Source organism: Engystomops pustulosus, chromosome 5, assembly GCF_040894005.1.
Source record: "Engystomops pustulosus chromosome 5, aEngPut4.maternal, whole genome shotgun sequence".
Taxonomy (NCBI): Eukaryota; Metazoa; Chordata; class Amphibia; order Anura; family Leptodactylidae; genus Engystomops; species Engystomops pustulosus.
The window spans coordinates 32730222-32757154 of record NC_092415.1 but is presented as its reverse complement, the minus strand read 5'-3'; the positions used below and the strand labels follow the sequence as shown (position 1 = coordinate 32757154).

General features: G+C 46.4%; 1 long non-coding RNA gene across 1 annotated transcript; it reads left to right on the top strand.

The window, feature by feature from the left end:
- The first annotated feature begins 24572 nt into the window (after positions 1 to 24572).
- Positions 24573 to 26558, top strand: LOC140133970 (uncharacterized). Its single transcript, XR_011855994.1, has 3 exons — positions 24573 to 24705; positions 25767 to 25906; positions 25997 to 26558. It is a non-coding gene; the product is annotated as an uncharacterized lncRNA (long non-coding RNA).
- Positions 26559 to 26933: the final 375 nt, after the last annotated feature.

Here is a 26933-nt window from a genome sequence, read left to right as displayed (position 1 = left end):
CTCTGTGCAAAAGGTTAATCTGTGAGAGTGATTGACTCACTGAGGCCCTCCAGTGTGGAATCATGGTAATGAGGCTGTAAGTCTGCCTGTGAAGTAATGTTAAAGGAAACCTACCATCTCGGATCTACCTATTCCGGTGGCATGTTTCTCTAATAAAGGGTATTGGAGCCCTTTTTAGGGCTGATCCTTCAGTGCCCGATAAGTTTGTAAATCTTTTATTGCCCTAATATGCAAATTAGTGAAAGAGGCTACTGGGGCGTGGAGTAGCCGGAGCTGAAGCTACATGGCGCAACTACTCCACGCCTCAGTAGCCTCTTTCGATCCTCCTACCGTGAGATCTTCAGGGTGCAGCTCCTGCTACGCACTCCTCCACACCCTGCATAGAGTATGTATGCAGAGCCCGCAGCTGTGCGTACTCGGCTCTGAAGTCATGCGCAGTAGCTCTGGCTTCGGAACCCAGCATGCGCAGCCGGCAGCTCAAACATGGACAAGGAGCTGCACGCAGAAGATATAGTAGGGGCACTGAAAGAGGCCAGTGGGGTGTGCAGTAGTCGCACCGCGTAGCTTAAGCTCCGGCTACTTCACACCCCAGTAGCTTCTTTAACTAACAACAACATGTGACTTGTCTGCTCTGTGAAGGAGCAGGAGGAAGGAGCTGTACAGTAGCAGGAAGGTTGGGGCTGAAAGCTGAGGAGTCTGCAGCACAGATAAGGCACATGTTGTTTTTTGACATGCATCCAAACCAAAGCCCAACTCCTGGGATTACACAGATGATTCTCTCAGGGTGCAAGGTAAGTTATAACAAACAATTATACTGTAATGCAAATGCTTAGAGAAATCAGAAAGGCATATTTACAATGCAGCTATAATGGGCTTTTGCCACCTGTTTTTAGTGAAAATGAGGTCCCTGGTGACAGATTCCCTTTAACCAATCAGATGTTATGTATCATTGTAATGAGAGAAGCAAGCTGGTGGTATAAGGGATCAGCCAGCTCACAAGGGGAGGTGATAAAACCCCTTGTGGCTAGAAAGTCCCAGGTTCCAAGTTCTCTTTCTCCTGAGGTCTTTTTCCAGAGGTCGGCCCAGGAAGCAGTAGTATCTGTGGCATGCTGCCCTGACACCTTGGCCTGCCAGAAGACGAGGCCCAAGGCAGAGGTCCACCATCAGGACTCTGCCCCAGCTCTGCTGCTGAAGCAGCATACTCTACTATCCCGGCTTGAAGCTGTTTATCCAGGCTGTGCACATCTTCCTGAGGACTAAAGATCCAACCAGCCCGCTCTACCCAGCTGAAGTTTGTTGCTGTTGTGGCCTCTGCCGAATTTCCAATAAAGAACTGTAAGTTATGTTTTACCAACGGGCCTCTGAGTGATCCCTGGATTAGGCTGTATACCACCAAGGGAGCCCCATCCTCCATCACCAGGGATCCCTATCCATAGATTAGGGTTGCTGCTGGGAGAAACCTATACTTTCAGCCTCTCCCTCCATTTACTTGCACACACCACCTGCTGGAGACCAGCCAGGCCGTGGATAAGGCCTCCGTTCCTTATAACAAGCACTGTGACCACAACCGTGTGCTAGGCCGCACTAGCCAGCCACTCAGGTAATCAGGACCCCAGCCTCCTCCAGCCACTGGAAAAGGCTAGGCCGGGGTAGGGGATGCTGCAGCGATAAAACTGCAAGCTTATTGCTATATTAAATGGTTCGAACATGATTTAGTATTGATGGTATATTTTCCAGTTCCGCCTAGTGTCTACAGCCCAAAAGTTGATTGGTGCCGGGGGCCAGTGTTGACCTTCACCAATTACCGTACCTTGGCTTTTGCTGGTCAGTCCCTTTTAAGGTATCAATGTTTGCATAATTTTCCTTTCCTTTTTGAATTTCTTAATTTTTTTAGGTTTGAATTTTTTTTTAATATTGACATCTTTTTGCTGTTTTAACACTGGCAATGATTGCTGTTTCTTATTTAGTTCACTCTATGCCATTAACTCCGTCTGCGCTGCTAATCAGATTTGCCTCATTTAGGCAGTAAAAACCCATAAACAAACCGCACTTTATCTAAAATCCACCTTAGGTTACAGGATGCTAGCTAACCACAGTAACACAGTAAACAAAAGTCAGTCATATAAGAAGATGTAAAGATACATTCACAAAAACAGGGTTGTCCTAGACATTCCTTATAGATTGATAGAAATTATATGCAAAGAGAGAAAAGATACAAACTATTCAAGACATCTCAATGTATTCAGTATGGAGTATGAGCGGCATGTGCAGAAATACAGACACATCTTGGTTTGCTATAAACAAGGTTGCAAATGGTCAATGAGGGATGTTCTACCATCCTGACTGCACTTGGATATGCAAATCATCAGAATCCGGTGTTGTTGACTTATGATGTCCTAGATTTACTCAATAGGAGACAAGTCAAGAGATGGTAGGATATTAAGGCATACCTCCCAACTTTTAGTCGAGAGAAAGAGGGACAAAAGCCCCTCCCCCATTTTCTAAACCACGCCCATTGTCACACCCACAAGCATAGTATAATATCGAACTTGACGGTCCCCACATAGTACAATGCCCCTTACTATGGCCACCCCCCCCCCCCACACCCCCATGCACCCGTATAATACCCCATGCAAATCTGCAACATATAAGACCCCTCTTTAATTTTATCCTCCCTTGACATTTCGTTTTCCACTTTTATTTATCTCCCCAAACTCACACATAATATTATCTGTATTCCTACCCCAACCCCTCCTCACATGGTGTGGTCCCTGTTCTCTATCCTCATAATGTAGCCTCCTGTCCTCCAGCCTCCTCCAGTAGCCTCCTGTCCTCCAGCCTCCTCCTGTAGCCTCCTGTCCTCCAGCCTCCTCCTGTAGCCCCCTGTCCTCCAGCAGCCCCCAGCAGCCTCCTCCTGTACCCCAGCAGCCTCCTCCTCTATTATCCTCCTGTGCCTCAGCCTCCTCCTGTAGCCTCCGGCCCCCTGTCCTCCTCCTGTAGCCTCCAGCCCCCCTGTCCTCCTCCTGTAGCCTCAAGCCCCCCTGTCCTCCTCCTATAGCCTCCAGCCCCCCTGTCCTCCTCCTGCAGCCTCCAGCTCCCCTGTCCTCCTCCTGCAGCCTCCAGCTCCCCTGTCCTCCTCCTGCAGCCTCCAGCCCCCCTGTCCTCCTCCTGTAGCCTCCAGCCCCCCTGTCTTCCTCCTGTAGCCTCCAGCCACCCCCTTTCCTCCTCCTGTAGCCTCCAGCTCCCCCTGTCCTCCTCCTGTAGCCTCCAGCCCCTTGTCCTCCTCCTGTAGCCTCCAGCCCCTCCGGTAGCCTCCTGTCCTCCAGCCTCCTCCTGTAGCCTCCTGTCCTTCAGCCTCCTCCTGTAGCCTCCTGTCCTCCAGCCTCCTCCTCCTGTCCTCCAGCCTCCCCCTCCTGTCCTCCAGCCTCCTCCTGTTCTCTATCCTCTTCCTGTTCTCTATCCTCCTCCTGTGTCCTCCAGCCTCCTTCTCCTGTCCCCCAGCCTCCTCAAGCATCCTCCTGTCCTTCAGGCTTCAGATGCCTTCTAGTCGCCTCCTGTCCTCCAGCAGCCTCCTCCTGTATTCCAGCAGCCTCCTCCTGTCCTCCAGCAGCCCCCAGCAGCCTCCTCCTGTACCCCAGCAGCCTCCTCCTCTATTCTCCTCCTGTGCCCCAGCCTCCTCCTATAGCCTCCAGCCCCCCTGTCCTCCTCTTATAGACTCCAGCCCCCCTGTCCTCCTCCTATAGACTCCAGCCCCCCTGTCCTCCTCCTGCAGCCTCCAGCCCCCTGTCCTCCTCCTGCAGCCTCCAGCCCCCCTGTCCTCCTCCTGCAGCCTCCAGCCCCCTGTCCTCCTCCTGCAGCCTCCAGCCCCCTGTCCTCCTCCTGCAGCCTCCAGCCCCCCTGTCCTCCACCTGCAGCCTCCAGCCCCCTGTCCTCCTCCTGCAGCCTCCAGCCCCCTGTCCTCCTCCTGCAGCCTCCAGCCCCCCTGTCCTCCTCCTGCAGCCTTCAGCCCCCTGTCCTCCTCCTGCAGCCTTCAGCCCCCTGTCCTCCTCCTGCAGCCTCCAGCCCCCCTGTCCTCCTCCTGTAGCCTCTAGCCCCGCTGCCCCCTCCTGTAGCCTCTAGCCCCCCTGCCCTCCTCCTGTAGCCTCTAGCCCCCCTGTCCCCTCCTGTAGCCTCTAGCCCCCCTGTCCCCTCCTGTAGCCTCCAGCCCCCCCTGTCCCCTCCTGTAGTCTCCAGTCCCCCTGTCCTCCTCCTGTAGCCTCCAGTTCCCCTGTCCTCCTCCTGTAGCCTCCAGCCCCCCTGTTCTCCTCCTGTAGCCTCCAGTCCCCCTGTCCCCTCCTGTAGCCTCCAGCCCCCCCTGTCCTCCTCCTGTAGCCTCCAGTCCCCCTGTCCTCCTCCTGTAGCCTCCAGTCCCCCTGTCCTCCTCCTGTAACCTCCAGTCCCCCTGTCCTCCTCCTGTAGCCTCCAGCACCCCTGTCCTCCTCCTGTAGCCTCCAGCACCCCTGTCCTCCTCCTGTAGCCTCCAGCCCCCCCTGTCCTCCTCCTGTAGCCTCCAGCTCCCCCTGTCCTCCTCCTGTAGCCTCCAGCCCCCCCTGTCCTCCTCCTGTAGCCTCCAGCCCCCCCTGTCCTCTTCCTGTAGCCTCCAGCACCCCCCCCTGTCCTCCTCCTGTAGCCTCCAGCACCCCCCCTGTCCTCTTCCTGTAGCCTCCAACAACCCCCCCCCCCGTCCTCCTCCTGTAGCCTCCAGCACCCCCCTGTCTTCCTCCTGTAGCCTCCAGCCCCCCCTGTCCTCCTCCTGTAGCCACCAGCCCCCTGTCCTCCTCCTGTAGCCTCCAGCCCCCCCTATCCTCCTCCTGTAGCCTCCAGCCCCCCCTGTCCTCCTCCTATAGCCTCCAGCCCCCCCTATCCTCTTCCTGTAGCCTCCAGCCCCCTGTCCTCCTCCTGTAGCCTCCAGCCCCCCCTGTCTTCTATCCTCCTGCTGGCTCCTCTCCCTGTGGCCCCCCTGTCCCCTCAGGTTCTTATCTGCAATCATTCTGCTTCTCCCGGGCTGGAGTCTGAAGGACTCGCGGAGGGGGCGTGGTCAGCCGGGGGCGGAGCTACCTCCTCACATGATTGGTGCAGACATCATCTGAGGAGGTAGCAGGGGCTTGTTCCGCCTCCTCCCGGCCCCCATGCCTTGGCTGCTGTGCAGCTCTAAACTAGGGGGTCTGGAGGAGGCGGGACAAAGCGGGAAAAGTGGGCGGGGCCCGGGACATCATCTCCCCCGTCCGTTGCAGCGTGACAGAGCCCAAAAAACGGGACTGTCACGCTGAAAGAGGGACGGTTGGGAGGTATGTATTAAGGCCATGTAGACAGATAACAGTAGCACAAACAACATGTGATCAGGGGTTGCTCTGTTGGCTCCTAGAGCAATGGCCATATGGCTACTTCCATTATCAAACAAATATATCACTAAGCTGTTAGTATACCATCAATACATACTAGAGGTCTGGCTACGATAGATTATGCCATCATGCCTGGAAGTAGAATTTATGTGATGTTCCTTGGTGTGAAGGCCTTTTTATGGAGTTCCCCCAACTGGCCAAGTTTGAATATATTTTGTGGTTCCCCAAATGGTTTCCAGATCAATGGAGACCTTCATTCCATCCTCCATAGCCAACATGCCCTTTCAGAGCAGTGGCATAAGGTCTGTGGAAGACCTGTAGGTGAAGGTGTCTAGCTCCTAGACCTCCTAGAGCAGTGATGGCGAACCTTTTAGAGCCTGAGTGCCCAAACTTCCACCAAAAGCCACTTATTTATAACAAAGTACCAGCACAGCAATTTATTTCTCCTTGTTCTTTGACTACTGTCAGTCGTTCAGCCTCCTAAAGACACCAACGCAGTTGAAAGGAGGAGGGCGAATTGTAGGAAGATTCTGTAGGAAGATTCTTTGAGTCCTGTCTGATGAACTTCCTGCTGGGGTGATGGCCTTGGTGCCCACAGAGAGGGCTCTGAGTGCCACCTCTGGCACCCATGCCATAGGTTCGCCACCACTGTCCTAGACCATATCTGGTGATGTAGGCCCATGTATGGTCCTATTCTGATGGTTTGTGTAGACCCTGTTTGACTCCCTCTACCTGGTAAGTGACATTCAATATCTTTTACAGTATGGAATGGATCACTTTCCACCATTCCTCTAACCGTGCAGAGGTTCGCCATTGTGGACCTCTTGCCGTCATTCCAGCTCATCGTTGTTCTTCCGACCACTCGGACACACAACGTTGAAAAGTTCAGACATATTGGCCTAAGCGCTTGGCCACCAGCTGGATTCATACACCCAAGTCTCTTAGTTTGAGGATTCTGTCAATCTCAAGAGGTGATAACCAGCCATAACACGACGAGGAGGCATCGTGCCACCAGACTTGCCCGGATCTGATTTTGAAGGCTTCCTGAAACTTTTGATCTGGATTATATGCCACAGGTTGGAACTTGAAAATGTCTTCATTCGCAGATCTTCGCATGGCCTGCTTCTCCCACAATTTGCATACTCGTACATTTTGTCCTAGATGTTGCAATCTCAATAATGAGGAATGTATACAAATGATCATGTAAGCTTTTACCCAGATGTCATGGTCACAGTAGACTATGGAACCAGCACAACATCAGTGACAGCTTGGTGACAAGCAACATGCGACAAGTCTTATATATCCATGAAATGAGAAACACTTAGAGTAGAGATAACAGGCGTATAAATAACTAAAGGCTTCCTTGTTGTGGAATCCAAAGTACGGTGAGTCTCAGACTTAAAGGGGCGTTCCCATTATAGCAAATCAATGTTATTGTTTGTATTATAATAAGTTATACAGTTTTACAAAATACTTTATATATCAATTCCTCACAGTTTTCCAGATCTCTGCTTGCTGTCATTCTACAGAAAGCTTCTATGTTTACTTCCAGCAGACAGAAATCTGACCATGGTCAAATAGGCGTACGGCTTGCTATACCACAGAGAGTAATCAGAGCCGTGTGATATAACGAGCCGTGCACCTGTGTGATATCACATAACCAGGGATATTACAAGCTGTGCACCTGTGTGATATCAAATAACCAGGGATATAATAAGCCGTGCACCTGTGGGACATCACATGACCAGGGATATAATGAGCTGTGCACCTGTGTGACATCACGTGACCATGGGCAGCTGAGTTTATGAATATTTTCTCTACAAGGACTTGATACTGGACTAATATACAAAATAAAATACTTCTTGGCGTCCGGAGTAACACAGGACACGTGGCTTTCTGTAAATTTCCACACAATTTGCATATGTAAAAGTAAACTAACTCCACTCCAGTGAGAAAAGGGAACTAAAGAAGTTATTGTTGGAATAATCATCTGTCTAGCGTGTGATGGGCGTCCACAGCCATTGTATGAATGGAGATTTGTATTCAGTATGACATAGTCTTCTTATTCTATTATTGACTAGAATTTGTGTACAGTATCGGTGCCGTGTATGATAATGTTTGTATGCTTGTCTACAGAGCAATTTTAATTAATATTTGTTGTTATTTTTTTTTTTTTTAAACATACTTTTATAAGGTTTTAAAGGGGTTATCCGGGTTTAAAATTTTTATGTCCGGGCTGGGGAGGGCTATTTAAACATAATAAACATGTACTTACCTCCTCCGGTGCTGCCGATGTCCCGCGCCGCGGCCCGTCTTCTCCGTGCGCCGGTTTCATTACACCGGCGCACAGGGAGCTTCCGGCCGGCCGGATGCTCCCATGCGCACCATCTCCCAGCGCTTACAACGCTGAGAGATAGGGACGGATGGGAGGAGCCGTCCACAACGCGGACCGGAAGCTCCCTGTGCGCGGCTTCCGTGCCCCTGTTTACAGGGGCACGGATCGAAGTGACCGCGGCGCGGGACATCGGCGGCGCCGCAGGAGATAAGTACATGTTTATTATGTTTAACTAGCCCTCCCCAGCCCGGCCATAAAAAGATTTTTAAACCCAGATAACCCCTTTAACAATAGTGAGAGGCAGATATACAAAGAGGAAAAAAAATAAAGGCATTATATAATACCATTTATTATTTTCACCTTCGCAGAGGTATCAGTAACCTGTATACAAATATACTTAACAAAGATTGGTGATATAGCATTGGTGTATTCTGAGGGCGGTTATTATTTTTGACAATGTTATTTCTTTTTAAAGGAAATCTACAATCAAAATCCTGAAAATCCAGAGGCACTTACTCGTAGATCCAGGAACCGTGACTGTGGTAATCTTCTTATACTTATGCTAAAGAGCCAAAGGCTCAGCTGTGATCTGGCTTTACAGACTGTCACACTATCTCACCTTTTCACTTTCTGCTGACGTGCTGGTGAGACAGTGTAACGGTCTGTAATGTCAGATCACAGAAGGGCTAGGGTAGCACCTTAGGCTCATTAGCATAATTTTAAAATTAAAGCATTGTAAGCCACGCACACTGACATACTGGTGTGTGCTTCCTTGTCTTTAAGAAAAAAAGGCTTTAAAAATTAGGCTAAGGAGCCTGAGGGGCTCCAGGTTCCATTAACACCCATGAAGTCTCGAGCCCTTCTGGCTCATTTGCATATTTTTTTTGTAAAAATCAGGGCAGAAGAAGTTATAAGAAGAGCAGATCCTGCCAGAGGGGGCCGCACATCAGTATATCAGTGTGCTTGGTTTACAGTCCTTCATCCTGGTGTTAGATGTCCTTTCCCTGGTGAGGGAATATGGTCACGGGTAACAAATATAAGAAGATTAGCGCAGTCACGGTGCCTGGATCTATGTAATGCTATGCTATGTAATCCAGCACTGCTCACCTGATTACCGCGAATGAATAAGTATATAATATATACTTGTATATTATATAATAGTTTTGTTTTCCAAACTGATTTTGATGATAAATTTCCTTTAATACTTTATTTGTATTGGCAGAGATGTCTATAAAGCCTGGGTGTCAGGGTGGGGACCAGGCATTTTGGTGCCCTAGGCAGCTAAGAAAGAATCAGGGCCGATCCTAATGGGAAAAAACAAAATCTCTCCCTCCAATAAAAATAATAAGAAAGATATTTAAGAAGCCAAATGCTATGGGATCACCAACAATTAGGCCTCCCAGCAGTAAATATAGCGCACTAGAGAAATATGTCCGTCCAGCGAAAATACTTCACACATAAATATATAGCAGCAATGAATATACCAAACACTTAGATACCAATGACTATGCAGAACATAGATCTAATAGAAATGAATAAACAGCACACATAAAAATATCCTGCATATATAAATATATACCAAAAATGATGTATAGCAAATTCTTCAGGCAGTCACAGACATCACTTACTAATCACATTAGGCTGCAGCTGTTTCCTTCTATGTCTGTGTTGGTCTGGTCCATCCCGCTCTTCTTCCTGTAGTCTCCTCATTGTTGCCTTCTCCATCAGGTAGAAAACATCATGGAGACTTCTCCTGGTCAGGACAAATCGCTGCAGAATTTGTCATCCTGGTGACTTTGGCTTCTGGGGAACATCTCCACACTGTGTCCCAAAAAAAAAAAATCACAGTCAATATAATGTCCCCTAAATAAGAGCTATGTGCACCCTGCATATACACATAAAACACTGGGACCCCTAAATATATTATCATTTATACCAGCGTATAGTTTCTCCCTGAATAATTCATAGTGGGCAAATCAAGTACAGTCAGATAGAAGGTGCTGCTCCACGCTGTAGGCATTCTTACACCTTACAAAGCAGAGCAACCCATAAACTCTCACACAGTCACAAATATACAGTGGATACGGAAAGTATTCAGACCCCTTTAAATGTTTCACTCTTTATTTCATTGCACCCAATTAGTAAGATCAAAAAAAGTTATTGGTTTGGTCATTAATGTACACACTGCCCTCATCTGAACAGAATGTAGATATTTTTTCTAAATTATTAAAAAGGAAAAACTGAAATATCACATGATCATAAGTATTCAATCCCTTTGCTAAGTATTGCGTAGAACCCCCTGTTTAGCCCAGCACATGCCCTCTGCATATAGGTAGCCCAGCAAATACCCCCCAGTGTATAGGTAGTCCAGCACATGCCCCCAGTAAATATGTAGTCCAGCACACTCCCCCCTTATATCTATAGACAAGCAGGGTGCAGAGGTTGCGGTCGCACCAGGGCCCAAGAGGTTTAGGGGGCCCTTATGGTGTCACTTTCCCATATGAGAAGACTATTACTATAAACCCTACATTATAGTCGGGGCCTGGCACAGACTTTGCACTGCAGCCCATCAGCTTCTAGTAACGCCACTGTAGAAAAGTATATTTCCCCCCCAGCCTATATGTAGCCCTGCACCCTTGCCCCCAGTATTTAGGTAACCCAGCACACTCCTTCCAGTATATAGGTAGCTCAGCACATGCCCCCAGTAAATATGTAGTCCAGCACACTCCCCCCAGTATATTAATAGACAAGCACACTTACCCCCAGCGTATATGTAGCCCAGCACCCTTCCCCCAGTATTTAGCCCTGCACACTCCCTCCAGTATACAGGTAGCCCAGCACATGCCCCCAATATATATGTACCCAGCACATGCCCCCAATATATATGCAGCCCAGCACATGCCCCCTCTATATAGGTAGCCCAAGACATGCCCCCTGTATGTAGGTGACCAGCACATAGCCCTCGGCCACTTCCAGCGCTGTGGCTTGGGTCCTCCCCACTGGAACCAATGAGCGTTACTATGTGATGGCTGCAGACAGTCACTCACCTCATCAGACAATCTGCAGCCATAATGTTTTTTTAATTCATAAATCTTTGGCCTTGAAATCCCAGGGAATGTAATGACATCAATGTACTGTAACTAATGTTAATCCAAGCACCACATGAGCTCACAGAGGCCTGCAAGTCTCATTAACAGCAAATTACCTGAGCACATTGCTATCTGCTGCTAATAAGCACAGACGGCTGACCGCTCCGGAGAGGAGATACTAATATAAGTGATGCCGCGCCTGTTACCAGGGCACATATCTCTACATAACAGCCCATTACAGTGTGAGATAGAATCTTTATGTTGCCATATAAAATTTCTAACAATTTAGAAAAGTATTTACTTAAATAGACGCGTCAGGATAGATGTCCGGCCTCTTTAAAGCGGAGATCATCAACGTGATTTCAAAATTTGACATTTGTAACCTTCTTTACTACCATATAGATATAAAAATATTAAATGGTCTCACCAGAAAATCTATTGTAATCCTACTGCAGCACCTTCTTCCATTTTCTCTACCGGGTGTCGGACATCCTGTGACTGCAGGGGCCAATGACTGGCATTGGAGGTCACTTCAGCAAGATCACTTAAGCAAGTGATGGCACTATACCAGCTCCTGTGACCGCTGAGGCCAGTGATTGGCTACAGGGATTACGGGCAGCACGGTGGCTCATTGGTTAACACTACAGCCTTGCAGCACTAGGGTCCTGGGTCCAAGTCCCATCCAGGTCAACACCTGCAAAGAGTTTGTATGTTCTCTCCGTGTTTACATGGGTTTACTCCCGGTCCTCTGGTTTCCTCCCAGACTCCAAAACATGCTGGTAGGTTGATTAGATTGTGAGCCCCATGGGGACAGGGACCGATTTGGCAAGCTCTGTGCAGCGCTGCGTAATCTATGTGCGCTATATAAATAAAGGATTATTATTATTCTGAGTTTGCAGGCGATACCGGTCCGGCTAAGAAAGTTAATAAACAGAAAGGCCACGCCACTTGAATTCAGAGCCGGAGAAGATGTGTTTTATATTTATTTTACCCCATCCCAGCCTCCAAGGGCTTCTCCAGTGATATCAGAAAACCCATGTAATTAAAATATAGTCAATATAAATCACTTACTTTTGCAGACAATACAGTCTCCAGTATAATACTTGAATACGTAACGTTATATTTGCAATCTACAATTCATCTAGAAGGTTTTTTCACCTTTATGCACGATTGTAACGTCATCGTGGACAATGATGATGAAACGCGTGGGTCCGCCTGTCATTACCATTGCTGATTTATGTGGACTTTATTAGACAGCAATAAAAAAAAGGAACCATTTTACTTTGAATCCATCCCGTGGATGTACTGGGGTGGTTTCCCCGCAAGATTCACGACTTGCCTCCATGCACAGGGGGTAGGAACATAATGGACTGGTGGGCTGTTGTTTTTCCATTCTTGTACATTTGTTAGATACAAGACAACAATGTTCCTGAGTCAAAAGATTTTGGGTCACATTTATCAGGGCTTTACAAGTCCTAAAATCGGCGCAATTCCTGGCACAAGGTCAGCAATAGCGTCTATTTCTTTCATTATACCACCTCCACACTAAGTGGGCGTGGCCAACAATGGAGCGGACCGGCAACAATGCCCCGTTCCTGCCTGCAGTGGGCAGGTTCAGTCTAGGATGCAATTCTATGCCAGGGCAGATCTGGCGTACCAGTGCCCTGCTGGAGCCTATTAATAGATCCGGTGGATGCCAGCGGACAGGGGCACTTAGCACAAGCGTATGATAGCTGTGCCCATTTACGTTTCCTAGGTCTTATAGCTCCACAGTTCTGAAAGGCAAAACTTTTAGTAATGCTACAACTCAATATGGGAGATTTGCTTTCAGGGTTTTGGGTAAGCTGGGTTACTATTAGGGTGCATTCACACATGGCTTTGACGCATGTCTTTTGAAACACAATACAACAGCTGAGAAGAGGAGATTTGCCTAATTACATTGCTGTTAACATTACATTTACAAAACGCTTGTGTTAACGCAATGTAAACACATTTGTTAATATAATGTTGACAAAATGCATGCGCTTACATACTGTAAACACAATGTTAACAGCTGTGTAATTCGTCAAATCTCCTCTTCTCAGCTGTTGTATTGCATTTCAAAACGCATGCACGTGTGAATGCTATAGAGATAAAAGAACAAAAAATAATAATAGTTTATTATCTACAAAAGAAACAAAAATATGATCATTTGGAGTGAGCTGACGGCTGGGCTCCTCTCTTCGATGCTTTCGTGGATGATTCCAAGGTTGTGGCAGAAATGCTTACTATATAAAACTGTACATGCTTATCAGACTGTGAAATATCCAAGAATAAAACCAGACACGGCTGAACAATACTCGGGAGAAATCTGATTACTACAACGCACGAAGGCTGGCGCTGTGCAAATCATACGGCCTCCGACCTGCGAGATGTCCTGTCCTGGAATAAAAACATTGGCGGATTATCAGTCATACTTTTTATGTCATTTATACAGAGAGATTTGAGTTGTAATAATTCTCCTCTCACAATTTTTGAGGAGTATTTTTAGCTGAGGAGGAGTATGAAATTTTTAGTAGTACAAATAAATAACTCCTAGTCGTACATAGTGGGGCACATTCACTTAGCCATCCGCTTGGAGTTCACCGAAAGTGCATTGTCCGACCACATAGCACTCTGCCGCGATTCACCGTGCAAACCCTGTGCCGCGCAATCCCCAAAAAAAGGCAAACAGTACGACGAAAGTGAGCAGAGCGACTCTTAGTAAATGAGCCCCTTTATGCTGTTCAATGTGCATCATAATAGAATGCCATAGACTGTCAGCTCTTGTGATCAGGGCCCTCACTCCTAATTGTTCTGTTTGTACTCTGTAATATATATTTGTATATGTCCCCTATGATTTGTGAAGCGCCACAAAATACGATGGTGCTATATAGATAAAGAGTTTATAAAGTTTATACGGTTGAAAAAAGACACTTGTCCATCAAGTTCAACCAAGGAAGGGTAGGGATTGGATGAGGAAGGAATTTATGGGAAACAATTCTATATAACATAACCATCAATGTTATTTAGGTGTAAAAAGGCATCCAGGCCCTTCTTGAAGCTCTCTGCTGTCCCTGCTGTGACCAGCGCCTGAGGCAGGCTATTCCACTGATTAACAGTTCTCATAGTAAAAAAGCCCTGTCTCTTCTGGTGATTAAACCTTGTTTTCTCCAGACGGAGACAGTGCCCCCTAGTCGTTTGATTTGATTTAATCTGAAACAACTTACCACCATATTTTTTGTATGGACCATTCATATATTTATATAAATTAATCATGTCCCCTCGTAGTCGTCTCTTTTACAGACTAAATAAATCTAGTTGTTTTAATCTTTTCTCATAACTGAGACCCTCCATACCCAAGGCTCCAAGGCTTCCTTTTTTTTATTATTATTATAATAAGTATATAGTAGTGCACATGCTCCATTCTTTAGCATGTCAGTGTGTCGGATAACGGGGCCCCCTGACACTGCAGGCCCCATAACAGATGCTATGGGGGTCATTTACTAAGGGCCTGATTAGCTTTTTCCCGACGTGCTACCCGAATATTTCCGATTTGCGCCGATTTTCACTGATTTGCCCCGGGATTTTGGCGCACGCGATCGGTTTGTTGCGCATCGGCGCTGGCATGCACGCGACGGAAATCGGGGGGCGTGGCCGAACGGTAACCCGACGGATTAGGAAAAACCGCCGCATTTAAAAAAAAAAATTGGTCGCACGGGCCATACTCACATGCACCACGATGAAGACGATGAACTCCGGGGCACCTCGGCGGACTTTGGCGCAGTAGCGCCACCTAGTGGACATCGGGTGCAGGACCTTCATGAATCGCCGGAAGACCTGAACGCTCGTCAGAGAAGCCGCCGCTGGAACGCGAATGGACCGGGTAAGTAAATGTGCCCCTATGTCTGCCACCCCTGTAGTTACGTCTCTGTACAGATCACATATATGATCTTACGGTAACAGAGAGGATGCTCATTGCATCAGTATGAGCGCTGTATACAGGGGCCGCTGTGGTAGGGGACTGATGATATCAGCCCCATGTCACACTGACAGCCCGATCATGCCGATGGCTCTGTGCGCAGGGCACAGGCAGGGCTCCTCTGTAAGGTCATGTGACCACAGGGCTTTTTTGAGGGAGTAAAACTGCCTGTATACACATTTATAACGCGTATATGGGTGTTATTGCAATCTCTGACAGCAGCAGATCTTAGTATTTGCACATCAATTTAAGAAAATCTGATGAAACCTGAAAACTTTGCTTAGCCACACCCACTTTTATAGACATTTTTCTAAAATGTCTAAAATAGTTAAATCTGTTCTAGAGCGAGGTCATTATCCATCCTGCAGGCGAATGGAGAGAGCCATTCATCCAATCACTGCAGCCACGGAATCCACTGCAGACATTGCCCCATGGTGCAGGTTTTACATTTACACCGTGTTTATTATCGGAATGTTGTAGATTTTTACTGTAGATTTCCCAACTTTCCATATAAATACTGCAAATCCACAACAACACCCATGATTGCGCCATTCTGGGAAGGTGTTCCAGCAAATATGTAACTAAATCTGCAGCAGTTTTTGGCACAAATTCTACCCAAATTCTTGTGCACTTTGCTTATGTCTTTCCTAAAAAGACAGAACATGTAGTAACATGTATACTGTGTGTCTTATTCCTCAATTGTCATAAATATTTGCTGTACTATATCATAAGACACCGCTGCACGTGCTTCCCGATGTACCGTATGTCTACATCACATGTTACCCCAAGACATTCCTTGTACAGAACAACAGCCTCTAGAAGCTGGAGGACCTCTTTGATGTCCTGGATCATACAAGGTCATACACCCAGGCTGAGATTCCTGTGCCAATGATCCTACACCCAGTGCAAAGGAGGAAGAAAATCTAATGTGGCAGGTTTACCATTCCGCAAGTATCTTATACCAGTTTTGAGGGTGATTTATACATTAAAGTAGTTTCGATAGGTTCATCAAGGTTGTTTTAATTCCACGCATTGGAAGGAATATTTTTCTTGTTTTTTTCAGGTGTTACTGGTGAAGATTTATCAATGTCGGACTGGCCCACCGGTGAATCAGTGGATCCCCTGATAAAGGCCGGTCCGTGGATCTGTGGCAGTTACAGTAACTGTACACAATGCGGGCGGCAAAGTAAAAGCGGTCAATGGCATCCGGTAAATATCTGAAATAAAAAAGGTTTTACTTTAGAGCACATACCAACTAATATTAGGTCATCAAGAAGAATCCTGGTTGTTGGATAATGAAGGGGAATTATGAAAGGACCATATGAAACATTATAAGCAAATGGACATATCTGTAGTATCAAAATATTAACCTCTTACAGACAAATATCAACCATGCCCTCAGTTAGTCACCCTTATTCCATAGGACATGGTATCCATCGTGGACTCCTGGGAAACATCCCTGGTCTTCTCTAAAGGTATCCAAGTATAATCGGGGAATGCATGTGACAAAGTGACCGTCTGATGAATATATCACCTATGGGGTACATCCAGCATTGTCCACTCGGGTGTAGAGTGAAATAACATACAGTGTGACCGGTGTCAATGGTCAGTAGGTCCAATGCAGACCATCGTCTATAACACAGAGTTGTCAGCGCATGCAGCAAGGGGATTTATAGTATATAATAGAAAATAAATTTTTTAAATGCCGCCCCCCCTGCCCGGCCGCCCTAGGCACCATGTCCATAGTGCCTATGCATAAATACAACCATGGGAATACCATCAATGATTCTATACCTCAACTACAACACATTCAGGGAAGGGAGGTCAGTTTTGGTTGTTTGTACTGTAGATTTATGCTGGGTGGCCTCAGTTTACAAACCCGGAAGAGAGGGAAGGAGAAATGTCATCCTGATATTATAGTCGTCTGAGTACAGCAGATTTTTTTTAATAAGCATTAAAGCATAATAAAATCCATATAAATTTGGTATCTCCGGGCCTGTACTGATCCAAAAAATAAAGGGAAGGTGTTATTTGGAGCACACAGTGAAAGTCAAACACTGCCCCAGGGTACGGACTCCAAGCATCATAGCTATATATGATGCAAGGAGTCCCTACATCCCCACAATGAACACATGTTCTGTGTCTTATGGACCAAAAATGTGGGACTGAAACATTCCTAAGGGCCAGTTGACATCTCATGTAATTTCATCAGTTACACAAATCTGTCCGGTCTGTGAAAACGGACCCGTGTTCTTGTCAGATCCCATAAACTGAGCACATCATAATGAATTATGCAAGGAATCGTTGTCTGCTGTGCGACACTGTAACGGACCAGCACATGGGTCCTTTTACATGGACCAAGCTCATTTGTGTGCAGGGGGTTCATATTTTGGGCCAGAACTAGGAAAAATTAGGTTTTTGACTTATTGAGAAGGTCATAGAGATTCTTAAAATTTCATGACATTACATTATGTCATAGAGATGGTAAGGGGCAGGGCTGGCACCAGCACTGGGCAAACCTGGGCAAGTGCCGGGGCACAGAACTCCTGGGGGAGCTTACATAAGGCTGTGCATAAGGAATCTATGGGGTGAGAGGGGGTTGTATCTAATGAATCCATAGTGGGTGAGGAGGGCTTTATATAAAATAACCATGAGGGAACGGTTTGGGATGATAAACTATGGAATATTTTAGGGAACAGGAGGCTATTTTAGTTCCTGAGTTTTTAATGCTGCCATGTGTGTGGCTCCGTAGTTAGCATTACAGCCTTGCAGCGCTGGGAACCTGGGTTTAAGTTCTAGGGCCAACATCTACAAAGAGTTTGTATGTTCTCTCTGTGTTTACGTGGGTTTCCTCCGGGTCCTCCGGTTTCCTCCCATACTTCAAAACATACTGGTAGGATGATTAGATTGTGACCCCCATTGGGTACAGGGACTGATTTGGAAAACTCTGTGCAGCGCTGTGTAATCTGTTTGCGCTATATAAATAAAGGAATTATTATTATTATTATTATTATGTGAGTTCACTGCAAAGGGGCCTACTGAGGCTCTGTCACCCAGGGGCCTACTGAAACCTGGAGCCGACCCTGGTAAGGGGCACATGGCCTGTGCCTGTGCCATCGATTCTAAGCACCAGCTGTATTATATAGCCATCACCTGGCACTAACCCCACTCTGCTAAGCCTCTCAGATACTGTGGGTGCTATCACCCCCTCCTGCAACTCCTCTCAGGAAACTTCTACATTTGAAAAGTCCCATACCGTACCATGATGTCATGATTCATCCCTGGGTAAGAAGAGGTTAAAACCCGAAGGAACTACTGCCAAAAGGAAGTCTTTCCTTCCAACAATGCATTCATTTTATACAACGTTAAAACATGTGAAAAGTTCTATTACCTGCCAAAAAAACTCACAGCCAGTTACCTTACTACACAATTACTTACAGTTCTGCAGGGAATCCATGTCACCAGCCATAACATTCACAGCGATTATTTCCCCTCCACCTCACTAAGAGAATGCGTGGTGCTACTTGGATGACCTCCATTCATTATCTATACGGAAATATTACACTGTAAACAGTTCCACATGCAATGTCGGCAGCGGACCAAGCCTGCTGGAAGTAATCTGTTATATCTTCCCTACTGTGGGTGCGAAAAAGGGGAATCAGTCCTGTGTAGTATAAAATTGATGAAAGCAATAAAAAACGAATCCCCAAGTGATGTTTGCACAATAAAGATCATTTTTAACCCCTTACTTTACAATTTTACTCCATTTTATTGCTGTTTTAGCTCCTATCACTCAGTGATGGTCTGTGTAATATTCAGTAGTGTGGGTGGGGACTCTCTAGGCAGACACTTCATGATTCCTCTAGTGCTATGAGATGCTGTGTGCTGACAATGTGCTTAGATAATCAGACTACAGGGTTTATCTACACTTTTACTCAGGTTTCTAACATTCACTAGTATCTGACACATAGAAAAAGAGAGATGCAACAGATCGCAGATGATAGATTCATGAGATGGATATAAAACACAATAACACTGACAGCTCAACTAACACCACTATAACATAGTTAGCTCTGCTATATGCCTCCCTCCCAGATAAAGACTTTATCTCGCCAGTAGCTTGTAGAGTAAATCTCTGCACGTTGCTTGTTAACAGGAAGTGCTAGTGCCTCTGCTGGTCTTGTAATGTAGGGCAAGGGGCAGAAGGCAGAGAGCACTGCAGTGTGCAGACAAGAGAAGCTATTTATGAGAAGAATCCGACCATAGTCAGAAAACTTACTGTCATATCCAGGGACAACCAACATTGTAAACACCGGGACTGATAGAGAGAGGTTGGATTTATATCTGTGAAATGCTGTATTTGTATAGTATATTTAGTATATTTAAGAATATTGCCTTCATGGGAATACCCCTTTAAAGGACAAGCATGCTCTGCTGTGGATACTGAGATGAAAATATGCAAATACACTCTCAGGATCAGTTTAGGAAAACTATAGCATCAGTATTTACTGACAAGAAGCATAGTGATTTTATGTGGGACAATAGCCAAATTGTTATATATCTTTTCTAAAAGGAAGTGTTCCTCAACTATGGATGGTGCTGTTTCAATGGTTTTGCATCTCATTAGCATCGTATAAATAACTGGTTTGGCTAGGTGAGAGGCCAACGACCTGGGGCAGGGAAGAAACAAAACTTGTTAAGAATATTTTACGCTTGCAGGTGTACAGAGTCGTCTGCTTATCACACTCTGTGAGAAAATGTCTTGTCCTAAAGATGTCCCTGAATCTTATTGTGGTCCTAGCTGCAGAGATATAACCTCCTCTGCCATAAACGAAACACAAGTTTTACGGCCGAGCAGCTCCACATCACCTTTACATCCCAAAACACAATGGGGGGAATTTATCATGCGCTGGCACGAAGGCAACACCCCATCTGTCCTGGTGGATAGATCAAGAGGCTTAGACTGTGCTGCCGGGCAAGACTACACCAGGCCCGAGCTGGCGTAGTTTTGTGTAAAAACCTGTGAAATGTACCGGCCCAGTCTGCCGGCAGCCACACCTCCCCATGGCCAACATGGTGTGGAGTTGTCGTAATCAAAAATTTCTTGCAGTGCGTTAGAAATTGTGATTATTTTACTGCTTCTATGCCAGAAAACTTTAGTAGAAGCACTTACACCTGTCCCCAATATCTGATAGAGTGCGATAGTTGCGGGAGGAAACCCATGCAAACACGGAGAGATCATAAAAACTCTTTGCAGATGTTGACCTGGATCGGACCCAGGACTAGAGATGGGCGAATCGATTCTAACGAAGTGGAATTCGGTCCGAATTTCAGGGAAATTTTGATTCGTCACAAATCCGAAGTATACGGTGATTCGTGCGAAAGTTTTTTTTTTCTCCTTTATTACCAAAATGGGCGTGAGTACAACGTTATACATGGGGCAAAGAACTCTGGGAAGGAGAAAGGAACACCCTCGATCACATGTTCAGACCTGTAAGCCAATCAGCCAATCAGGCTTATGTGATGTCACACAGCCCTATAAAAACAGGCAGCCGTTTCCAATCTTGGCACTTCACACCGCATGTGCTGTCTCCAGCGTCCAGCTGTTTGTACTATACTGTGCTGTAGTGATTTTAGCTCCAAGTGTGCCCGTTTTGGGGGATCTGTATACCCCAAATAGCAGTTCTTTCTTGTTGCTGAAGTGAATAGGAAGAAATCAGTGTTAAATCCACATACTTTCTGTAGTGATTTCTGCTCGTATCCCAGGGTGTCCTTTTTGGGGGATCTGTATACCCCAAATAGCAGTTCTTTTTTGTTACTGAAGTGAATAGGAAGCAGAAACAGTAAGGGGATGTCGCGGCAGGAGTGTCTCTGTGAGGCCAGAAATGCCGTTGTCATCTAGCTGCAGTGTGTTGATCAACAACAAAAGGTTGCCGATCGGTTGACTCGGTCTTCCACTTCCTCCCAGATGACTCTGTCAAGAGTCTGTAGGTTCATCAGATACAACAGATATGCCTTAGTTGGCATAGCCTTGGACCAGGTCAGCGGCCCTCACCTGTCCTCAACCAGCCTCTGTCCTGTTCATTTCCCTCAGCCACAGATCTACTAGGTGGTTTGGGCTAAGCGCCACTATACAGCAAGGACAAACTCCTTGAGGACAGTCAGCAGCTGCTTGGCAGTGAAGAGGTGGGGCAGACATCCACTGCTTTGTGCAGTAGGTGGGAAAGTAGAGGTGTGGAGAGCGGCACGGGAGGTTAAGTTGCACTTGCAAGTAGTCGGGCTGTGCATACTGAGACCGTTGAGAAGAATAGAAGTGACAGGGAAACACAAATCGATGATGATTTAGCCGTTCGCACTTGGGAGCCGGGTGATTCCACGGAGTGGCACAGGGGCTCAGCGAGGCCTCAGCATTAGTAGTAACTCAGTGCAGAGTGTTGGAAGTGAAATCACCACCTCGGTGGTGTGGCAGTTTTTTGTAAAGACACCAGAGGAGCCGAGGGTGGGTATATGTAGAATCTGTGGGCAGAACGTGAAGCGTGGCCAGGGAGCTAACCTTGGCACCACGGCCCTGCGTCAACACATGCAGCATCACCATCCAATGGCCTGGGAGAAACGTGGTACAGATGTGGAGGTCCATCCTGCCACCGCAGCAACAACAGCAGCACCTAGTGGCACACGTGCCATTTCAGCCAGTCAAGGCTCCAGCACCTCTGCCGAAGGGAGCTGTTTGTCTTTGACATCATCTCCAGGTCCAGATGCTCCTGCTCCTCGCTACGCATGGCGGTAGCAGTCGTTGCACGAGACAACTCTATGCATCCAGCCATCTTAAGGTGCAGAAGCTGATCTTGCTCCTGTCCAAGTTGTTGGTACTGCAGTCCCTCCCTTTCCAAGTCGTGGACTCTGCACCCTTCAGATAATAATGGCTTTAGCCGAACCGAGCCGGAGAGTTCCAAGGTGAAATTTTTTTTCCAAAAAGGCAGTGCCAGCCCTTCACCAATATGTACAACAGAAGGTGGGCCAGTCCTTGAGCTTACCAGTTTCTTCCAAGGTGCGCACCAGCGCAGACCTGTGGAGCTGTAACTGCGGTCAGGACCAGTACATATCCTTTACAGCCCACTGGGTGAATGATATGCGATGTTTCCATCCGTTGGAATTCCAGCCTCCATATGTAAGACCACCTGCATGAACAGAGAAAAGCCATTGATGATTTTTTTGATGATGCAAAAGGACCGTAGTACTCCCCTGTGTAACTTTGATGTCAGCCACTGGTAGCTCATGCGTGACACGTGCTGTTTTCTCAGGCCCTTTGAAGAGGCCCCGTTATTTGTCAGTCGCCAGGACTGCCGGATGAATAACGTCATTCCACTGCTTTATGTCCTGGAACTGATGCTGCAAAATCTGTCTGGTCAGCGCACTGGAGAAGTGGTAACTACATCTGATGGCCACATGAGTCTGGTGGGGGCTGAACTGGAGCAGGACATTCGAGCACAAGCAGAGTCTGGTGAAAACAGTGGTTTTTCCACTCAAGTAACAAGACAGGAGGAGCAGGAGCATCGGAGGAGGTAGAAGACTAGGCTGATGACCCAGAAGCACTGTGGCAGTATACAGTGGAGATGGTGTAGGTGGTGGCCTACTTGGACAGCACTTTACCACTTCAGGTAGAGCATCCCTTGGACTACTAGACAGCCAAACTTGATGAATGGCCGCGACTTGCAGAGTTTGCAGTAGAGAAGCTGTCCTGCTTGGCCAGTAGTGTGGCATCAGAGCGGGTGTTCAATGGAGCGGAGGCCATCGTTACCCCAAGGAGAACCCGCTTGTCCACCCGTAATGTGGAGAGACTGACCTTTGTCAAGATGAATCAGGCTTGGATTGGACAGGATTTCAACACACCAATGCCTTATGCATCAGATTAGATCAGCCATGACGCCTCCCCCAAACATGGGGAATGAGTCTGGATTCCAACTACCTGCCTCAGCTACTATTCTGATGCTGCCAACCGCCTGATGCCACACATCTACTGCCAGTTGCTCCATCTGCCTCCCACCATCTTTACCAGGGACTGGAATTGACCGCCACTTCCACATCTGTCATTGTGCCACTCTGTGGCCTACCATGTTACCGCCACCTCCACACTCTGTCATTGTGCCACTCTGTGGGCTCCTGCTACTGCCACCTAAAGAATTGGTCATTGTGCCACTCTCTGACCTCATGCTGCTGCTGCCATCACCTCACTTTGTCATTGTGCCACTCTGTGGCCTATCATGTTGCTGCCACTTCCACACTCTGTCATTGTGCCACTCTGTGGTGTCCTGCTGCTGCTGACACCACCTACAAACTCTATCATTGTGCCACTCTGTGGCTTACCATGTTGCTGCCACCTCCACACTCTGTCATTGTGCCACTCTGTGGCCTACCATGTTGCTGCCACCTAAAGAATTTGTCATTGTGCCACTCTCTGACCTCATGCTGCTGCCAACTGACCGCTGTCTCCCTGGAACACCCTGTGATTTCCATAATGCTGTTTTCACCCTCCATCACTCTATGACGTTGCCACTATGTTTAGTTTTCCCCTTCATTTCATCTGTCAGAAGGAATGAAAAGCCTCAGGATTGATAGCCAAAAGCAGGAGTGGATACAGAACACAGAGGACATGCAAGTATCCCATTTACTGCTCATCTCTATTCTGGATCAACTCCTGTTTGTTTTTGGCTTTAGCAATACTGATGGATTATTGACAGATTGAAAGCGGACACTGACAGACGCAAAAAAAGGGCAAAATGATCAGTGACGTCAATGCAGAATTACTGCAGACACTCTCTGCACTCTTTTGGGCGGCTTTCCACATGTATCCGCGTTTAACAGAACAGGTTCTGTCGTAATCTATGGAATCATCTGATGTTAGTGTAAAAAGAGTGCACTCTTTGATGTTATAGTGGGATCTTGGCCCTCAGCTCCTTTCGAGCTGGCACAGACGTTACCTTGTCAGGCTGCGTTCCCGTTTCGCTTATTTGGTGAAGTTGGCCTATGTAAGTGCACATGGAAGTGAAGAGTGAAGCGATTCTACGAGCCGTGGCTGTCATGTGCGTGTCATACTAAAACGCAGCATTGTTTGAAGACCAAACCACGCTCCCTATGCATCTTTAAGCATGGCACAACGTTCTACAACACCCTACAGGCTCTCTGCAGCCAGGAAATGCCTGTTTTTTAACGTGATTCGTCATGATTCTATTTGGGTCAAATCAAAGTTTTTCAAAAAATTCGGCAAATGGGGTCGAACCGAATTTCAACAAATTCGCCCATCTCTAGCCAGGACCCCAGTGCTGCATGGCTGTAGTGCTAACCACTGAGCCACCGTGTTTCTAGATCTCTGCTTGATGTTATTCCATAGAAAGCTTTTATGTTTACTTCCAGTGGACAGAAATCTGACCATGGTCACACAGGTGCACAGCTCGTTATATTGGTTACTTATGTGACTGAACCCTGGACTACATGTGCCACACTCTCACCAGTGCCAGGGCATCTGCCATGATTTTGCCCATACGAAATGGTGCTGTTTGCTATTTACAGTACAGACATTTATAACTTAGTAATCTCATTTTTTTTCAGTGAATTCTGACAAAATAATGTTAAAATAGAAATGTAAAAAAAAAAAGAAGTGGAATGTCTCAGGGCTATGTTGTGCAGGACTGTGCCCTATTGAGGAAGTCTGTGTACTGTGTATAGGGGTCATATGCATCCAGCATGTGACAATGTCCTGGAGAGCTTTATCTATATGGAGATCACATTACTTTACACAGCCTCCAGCACAGGTACAATCGAGCTAAGTCAGACATGTCAGCCCCAATGGTTTCTACGGATTCGCTGGCTGATATTTAGTACTCGCCATCTCGCACGATAAAGGTCAGTATTTTTCCATTATAATGTCACTTAAAAAGAAGGACACATATTCTTTTCTTGAAAACTAGAAATGCTTTTATCAGGATTGCTGGGGAAAATAAGAAAATACAGCTTTAACCCTTTAGAAACCAATTTCCATATCATGGGATTTTTAGGACCTAGTTTCTAGGTCCTGGTGCTGTCCCATTCATCATACAAGGGTCAGTATTACACATTAGGGTTTCTATTAGGGACAACTTCACAGACCATCAATGGTGTCTGGTGTTAGGATTAAGATTTAGGATGCCCACAGTGTCAGGGGGCCCTGGCATCTGGGGTATTGGGTGTGAATATGTTGTATGTATGTGTGGTGTGTATATACTGTATTTATATGTGTGTATATGTTGTATATGATATTGTAAGTAATGTATATGCTCTAAATGTGAGTGTATATGTGATGTGTTTGTGCTGTATGTCTGTGTATATGTTGCATGGATATATATGGTACTGTATGTACGTGTGTATATGGTGTATGTATGTATATATGGTGTGTATATATACTGTGTGTGATTGAAACTCACATGTGGAAGACACTCCACAGGACAGTACAGGACACTCCATCTGAGATCCTCCAGAAGCCGTCCTCTAATGATGTGACCTCCATGAGCTGGTGCATTGTCATCCATGAAGATGAAATTAGGCGTGGCGTTATACTAGGAGTATGAGATTGTCATTGTGCCATTAACAAAGTGCAAGGCGTTTCTGTATTGACTAGGCACCTGCCCACACTGTAACATCACCACCACCACCAAAGGCTTATCTGGTGACAACAGTGGCTGTTGTGCTCTCCTAGGTATCTCCACATTGTTGTCTGCCCAAATGTATCAATGAACAGCTCTGAAGTCCACCGGTCTCTTGCCCAGCGCAGATGCTCCACAGCCCCCATGAGAGCTGAGTGGTAGGCTCAGGTCCCCGTCTAGGTCATGCAGACCATACTGATGTTAATGGTTTTAAAAAGTACACTATGCCTTTCACCACTCGTGAATATTCCTGGAGTTGTGTATCAATTGTTATCCTTTCCACAGGACCAGTGTTCTCAATAAAGCTGTCCAGAGATTGGTATGTGGCCTATGTGGCCAGAGGACGTCCTCTTCTATACCTTTTCCAATCTCTGTTACCACCTGCTGATGACACTAATCATCTGAAATCATCCTGCTATGGTCAGGTACTGTTGATCAATTGTAAGGTTTTGGTCTCGTGATATTGAAAACTAAACAGCATGATAAGGAGGACTGTTTTGAATTTTACTTTTCAGCTCCTTGTTATATAGAACAGCAATTTGTGCAAAAAGAAATGGAACATGTACCCTGCACTTTCACCCACAAGACACAGATCCCTAACATATTGTGAGTAGTGTATACGTATCATTCATTACCTACATGTAATTGCGCTTTTCATGCCCAGGCTACACACGTGTATTTATGTATTTATTAGACATCTGTTAAGCATATGAAAAATTCCATGAGACATCTTAGCACTACAGGTCATAGGTCTGAAAAGATGTATGGGGCTGTCAAGAAGCCATTACTGAGAAATGGAAACAAACATAGAATTGAGAAAATATGCGCTACTGCATCAAAACTGGACACGTAAGTTATGGGGGAAGGGTTTGTAGAGGGATCAATCTAAATCACAGGTCCTCAGGGGGGAAAGAGGGGAAACGTTTGCTACCAAAGTAAAGAAGATGAAGAACCTTGTCTACAGCCATCCCTCATGTAGGACAGGTATTCTCTAACAGGTGGTTCTTCATTGCCTTAAATAGAATTTCATGAATGATAAGTATCACCCTAAATGTGTGGAGAAAGGTGTGTAAGAAGGACCTGGGGCAATACTAGGCGGCAAACATTAAAGAGAACCTGTCACTAGGGACAGATTGTAAAAGCCTATGACACCTGCGGTGCACATCTGCCTTTCTGCCTTTTCTAAGCATTTGCATTACAATATAATTGTGCTTTATAACTTACCTTACATCCTGACAAAATCCTGGGGTAGTCACAGGGGCTGGGCTTTGGTTTAGATGCATTTCAAAAAACAACATGTGACGTGTCTGTGTTACTCACTCCTCAGAGCTTGGCCCCCACCTTTGGTCACAGCCTGGTGAGCTGACATCAGTGGGGGAGGGACAAGCTGTACAGGAGCACAAACATGGTGGCAGCCTGCAGCTCAGACAAGTCACATATTGTTTTTTGAAA